Source organism: Macaca nemestrina, chromosome 11 (assembly GCF_043159975.1).
Source record: "Macaca nemestrina isolate mMacNem1 chromosome 11, mMacNem.hap1, whole genome shotgun sequence".
Classification (NCBI taxonomy): domain Eukaryota; kingdom Metazoa; phylum Chordata; class Mammalia; order Primates; family Cercopithecidae; genus Macaca; species Macaca nemestrina.
Genome location: NC_092135.1, coordinates 71316898 through 71322997, shown reverse-complemented (window position 1 = coordinate 71322997; position 6100 = coordinate 71316898). Strand labels below are relative to the sequence as shown.

The 6100-nt window shown below is 43.8% G+C and overlaps 1 pseudogene; it reads left to right on the top strand.

Moving 5' to 3' along the window:
* The first annotated feature begins 3870 nt into the window (after positions 1-3870).
* LOC105483223 (jupiter microtubule associated homolog 1 pseudogene) lies at positions 3871-4671 on the top strand (annotated as a pseudogene).
* The last annotated feature ends 1429 nt before the right edge of the window (positions 4672-6100 follow it).

Below are 6100 nucleotides of genomic sequence, written 5' to 3'. Positions count from 1 at the left end.
GGTGCCCAGCCTGCCTTCTTGATATAGAATTAACTTGAGCTATATGGCAAAACAAATACCTTTCACCAAGAAAGAAAGTTTATGGAAAAAAAGGAAGATTCATCAACTAAGAATGATGGATGATTGCAGAAATACTGAAGCAGGTATTAAAATTAACATTCATAACATGATAATGTCTGTATTTTTATATTTTGCATAAATGAATCATTGACTACTAATAAATTATTCTGTGTGATTATTCCCAGAAACCAGACATCACACTATTGTTGCCTCACCAAAAAAACTCAAATCTTCTCAAGTCTGAATAGTGACAGAGTTGTCCCTCAAAAAGCTTCTGGAAAATCTATTTCTGAATGCAGTAAATGCAGAACGCTTCCCACAGTCCCCCTGTGGAAGTTGAGAACAGGTTGTAACTTTTGAGGGCTTGGAAGTAGCAGAAGTGGATTAAACCCCAGGGACTGGAACTGCAGGCAGGACTGCTCTCAGCATCTGAAGTAATAGGTAAGAGAGGGAAAATCTCCCCAATGGACATGCACAGAAATTAAGGGATCGTGTCTGAACTTCTCAAGCTGAGAAAGAATGGAGCAAACAAAAGAACAAGGAAGGAAAGCAGAGACCGTAGAGGATCCAGTAGGCCATGCCGCATGGGCTCACAGGACAAAACCATCTGGAACAGAACAGATTGTTTCAGGCTACAAATGCTGCCAGGTCACAGGATTTCTGGGATTTCTCTCTATCCCCTTGGGCAGGCTAGAAATATAATTCTAAGCATAGTCATAGTAATTATTTTTATCTTTGGGTTGTAAACTAAGTGTCCTTAACCAAGGAAGGCAAATGGGTCTTTATCCATCCAATCTTGACTAGAATTTTAGAAGAGTAACTCTGTGGAGGAGAGAGAGAGTTAAATGGTCAGAAAGTTTGAGAAACCCATAATACCATCCCCTTCTCAGAGACATACAATGTACAGAGCAAAATAAAGGCCTTTAGACCTATCTGAGTTGAAAAACATCTTGTTATCCCAGTAGTTTTCATACTGATTTGAGTCACAGCACCTTTTTTGGCTTGCATTTGGGAAACCATTGCTATAGTGTAGTGGGAGATAAGCGTCTTGTCTAGCCCTGCCGGTATCTACTTCCAGACCCATCACTCAGAGATAGGCAAATGTATAGCATGTTCTCCTCTTTCTTGGGAAAGATCAGAATGCAAATGATTCTGACTGGGAAGTTAAGTGTCTTTTTCAGAAATGTCAGTTGGGTATGGCTTTTAATGGGACCTATGCTTCTGCAAATTAGGTTTTCCTTAAGAAAAATGTTCCTTTACTAAATCTGTATTTAGACAACACAGACTCCAGACAGGCCCTGTTGTCCTCTCTGGAAGTGCCCTCATGCTGGAAGACTGGGACTGCCAAATCCCAACCTTGACGCTTAACAAAAAAATCCCAACCTGAGCAACTAACCCAAATTTTGGGAAATATATGACATCAGACTATTGAATTCTAGCATCTTTTAGATGATAAAGAGGAAGGTTCCAGGGATGGGGCTCCGCTAAAAGAAATGAATGTACTCAAGTAACCGTAATCTTGGGAAGAGAGCAATTATTATGCAGGGAATAAGGATGCAAATCTGGTTGAAGAATCTTTTTATTACCCAAATGTCCATCAGTGACAGACTGGATTAAGATAATGCGGCACATATACACCATGGAATACTGTGCAGCCGTAAAAAAGGATGAGTTCATGTCCTTTGTAGGGACATGGATGCAGCTGGAAACCATCATTCTCAGCAAACTATCGCAAGAACAGAAAACCAAACACTGCATGTTCTCACTCATAGGTGGGAATTGAACAATGAGATCACTTGGACACAGGAAGGGGAACATCACACACCGGGGCCTATTGTGGGGAGGGGGGAGGGGGGAGGGATAGCATTAGGAGATATACCAATATAAGTGATGAGTTAAAGGGTGCAGCACACCAACATGGCACATGTATACATATGTAACAAACCTGCACATTGTGCGCATGTACCCTAGAACTTAAAGTATAAATAACAAAAAAAAAAAGAATCTTTTTCTTTCTCTTGATCTGTAAGAGATGGAGTTTGCACCCCAGGGCGGGAAACATGACTGTGCTATGTGTGAGGGGAAGGATGGCTGCTGACAGTCTAGAAAGAAGGGTACTCAGGGGGGTATCCCTGTAATGATGGGGAGCCAGATGCTGACAGCAGTCCTGCCTACAGTTCCAGTCCTTGGGGTTTAATCCTCTTCTGCTACTCCCAAACCCTCAAAAGTTACAGCCTGTTCTCAACTTCCACGGGGGGACTGTGGGAAGTGTCTGTGTCCACCACATTCAGGAGGAAGCAGGACAGAGAGTGACAGAGCCGGACACGGGTTGTGACAGGGGGGAAGAGCAGGGTGGTGGTCCAAGGCTGGACAACTGGATCAGGCAACAAACAAGCAGGAGACAGATGTGGAAATTACAAGGCTGGTGGACAACACGGGGCCTCAAATGAGTGTGATACGAACACCAGAGCGATGAATCGGGAACATTTGGGATATACCAACATTGTTCATCTATTTTTCTTTCCTTTTTTTTTTTTTCTTTTTGAGATGGAATTTTCCTCTTGTTGCCCAGGCTGGAGTGCAATGGTACGACCTTGGCTCACTGCAGCCTCTGCCTCCCAGGTTCAAGTGATTCTCCTGCCTCAGCCTCCAGAGTAGCTAGGATTACAGGCACCCACCACCACACCTGGCTAATTTTTGTATTCTTAGTAGAGACGGGGTTTCTCCATGTTGGCCAGACTGGTCTCAAATTCCTGACCTCAGGTGATCCACCCGCCTTGGCCTCCCAAAGTGCTGAGATTATAGGCGTGAGCCATCATGCCCAGCCCCTCGTCTATTTTTCTGTTGAATAAGAAAACAGAAATGGCTCTAATGAAAATATCATCTTCATAGAAATGTCTATTAACATTCTTCACGGCCAAGAATGACAATACAAATGGCAATGATGAATGTACAAAGGACAGTCCTTTACCCCCACGTATACTTGGAGCTAACTGCCTTTATGGTGTCAGTGTTGATAAGGAATCGTTGCCTTGTTTTTCAGAGCCGTTTTAAAGTAAGCATGCGGTACACCTTGTGATCGGCCCCCTCCACTTCAGTTGGCAGTCCCCTATGCCTTCTCAATCACAGGGGATTAAAGAAGCAAACATTTTTAAAAACCAAAATGAAAGGTGTTCCCCAATAATTCCAGAGATTTATTTTATCTTCTTTACAGAAGAAGATATTCTAGAGGGTAAAGCCTAGAAGGTCCTCAGTTCTGGCAGAAAAGTGTTCTCCTGTTCAAACATAAACCTACTATAGATTCTCTGTCTTTTAAATTAACATTATAATTTAACTGTCCTATGTACAGAATAGTAGTGAAATAGCCGACCAAACTGAACTTGATACTAGATATTGTGACTCGTTAAAGAAAAAAATGCAAGTAACTCTGCGAAATTGTATAAACACAATTTAAAACTAGCTGCAGCCAAGGCAAAGGCAGCAAGGCAAAACCAAGTGGTGTTAACACTTAGAACACCGTGAATATTAACTCAGAGTCTGCTACTCACTGGGGAGATCTGTGGGCCAATTTGCCTAAATTCAGAGCTAAAAACACCTTTTTAAAATGTCAAACGTGCATAGGATATAAAGAAAAAGAACAAGGTGGAGGCAATTAGCAAAAATAGAAAATTGGGGAAGTGAAATTTTGGCATTTGTATTTTGATCTCACACAGGGATAAGTGGAGCTGTGAGTCAACTGGGCACAGGGACTTCGTGTCAAAGGCTTGCCTCACATGGTTGTGCTACAGAAGCTTCCATGGGGGGCACGTATGTGGTCAGCTTCTGATGGTATTGGCTGCCTGACTCACCAGCAAGGGACCTAACTGAATAGCCATGGTGTCCCATATTTCAAAAGCCGTACAGAAGGGATTATGTTTGAAGCCCACTAACCATGCCGTTTTTAACCTAGGATAAGTTATTCACATCTTAGGTAGTAATAAGTATCATTTCAAAAGAGCATTTAAAGAGACACAATAACATACTCCAAATAGCATTTGAAAAGCTAACATGTGGGCAGGAGACTCCCCTGGCGGGGGCCACTCTGTGGGGTATGGAGCCTCCCTGTGCCCCTCGGTCCGACCCTGTCAGCATTCTGCTTCCATGTGCCATGACCACCACCACCACCTTCAAGGATGTCGACCCCAACAGCAGGAATAGCTCCCAGGTTTTGCAGCTGCCAGGTGGTGGATCCAATTTTTCACTGGGTTTTGATGAACCAACAGAACAAACTGTGAGAAAGAACAAAATGATCTCTAATATCTTGGGGACATCTGAAGAAAATCCACCTTCTTGGGCCACGTTGGCAGGTGCCAAGTCTAGAGGTGGTGGGGAAGACTTGGAGTCATCTGGACTGCAGGGCAGGAACTCTTCTGAAGCGAACTCTGCAGATTCTTAGATCTGAAGGGAGAAGATGACATTCATGAAAATGTGGAGACAGACTTGCAAGGCAGCCTGGGGCAGAGGGAAGAGAAGCTTGCGCCGGCCATACCTGTGCTGAGCCCAGTGGTCCCGGCCTCAGCGCCATCCAGAGGAAATCCCCCTGGTGGCAAGTCCAGCCTTGGCCTGGGTTAACTCTGCTCTGACCATCCTGAACTTTGTTGTTTTGTTTGTTTCCTCCATGCTTGTGAACTGCACAACTTGGGCCTGACTGTACATCTTTTGGATTTATTTCATTAAAAAAGGAGGACTTTTAAAAAATAAAGAGACAATATGTCAACTACATGGTTTCTATGATATCCCTGTGAAGACCTCTAAAGGTTTTTCTACTTTTCCTCACTTTAAAACACTTTTCCTGTGTCTTTGTTTCTCAATGATTTCAAAGCGGCCTTGAAACCACACAATATATAACTCGGAGGAAGGATCAGGGTAAAGGGCTGGAGGATTCCATTCCCTGAAGTCTGTCGATGTTACCTGTTGATGGAATAATGGCTATGAGGAAAGCTATAAAAGCAGCTCAGACTGAAGGCTATGGGGAAGGATGTTTGTCAGGACGTGTCAAAAGATTTTAAAATGTAGATTCCATTCTCAGAATTTATCCTAAGAAAGCAAAGATGGATTACGCAAAGGTCTAGCAAGGAGGCTCGCAGCAGCATGGTTAATAATTATGAATGTTGGACGCACCCGGAAGCTCCAGCACCAGGGAACTGGGAAAATAAATGGCAGTACATTCAGACCAGAAAACAATCTGTCAGCATGAAAAATAAATTCGGAGAAATGTCCATATGAGCAAAAGAGAGCTGTTCACAATATATTCTTAAGAGAATCCCTATGTAGAAAGCTATGTAGATAACCTGAATTAAAGCAATTAGAGAAACCTAAATGTGAGAACAGAGAGTGTATTCAAAAACATCTAACTCCGCTTCTTTCGGGCACTGAGCTGAGCGCCCTAGGGGCTGCAAAGATGAAGAAAATTGTCCTCAAAAAAGCACATAGTCTCCATGGAAAAGAATGACTAAAATGCCAGGTAGAAAGTAGCTAATGCCATAAATGGGGGGGGGGGTGTGTGTGTGTCAGAGAGAGAGACAGAGAGAGACAGAGAGAGACATAGAGAGATAGAGACAGAGAGATTAAGATCAAGGAAGCCGTTTGGGGAAACACTTATACCAATAAGAATGACTCTGCTGAGAGAAAATGGCTAAGGAGAGGCAATGTGGCTATGAATGACCCCAGGGAATGGAGCCCCAGTCCCTTCTAGGAAGTTTGGAGGGAAAAGTGAGAACTCAAGAGCAAATCAGGGAGACCCGTCTTCCCTGCTATGTCTAACTTGCCATGGCAAGGTTGGGTATCTCTGTGAAGTGAGGTGCTTTGCCACCACATAATGCCCAAGTTTGGAGTTCCCCAAGCTGGCATCCTAAGCCTCAGAGGAAACACTACTCTTTTTTGGGGGGGTGGCGGGGATGGAGTCTCACTCTGTCACCCAGGCTGGAGTGTGCAGTGGCTCAATCTCAGCTCACTGCAACCTCCACCTCCCAACTCAAGAGATCCTCCTGCCTCAGCCTCC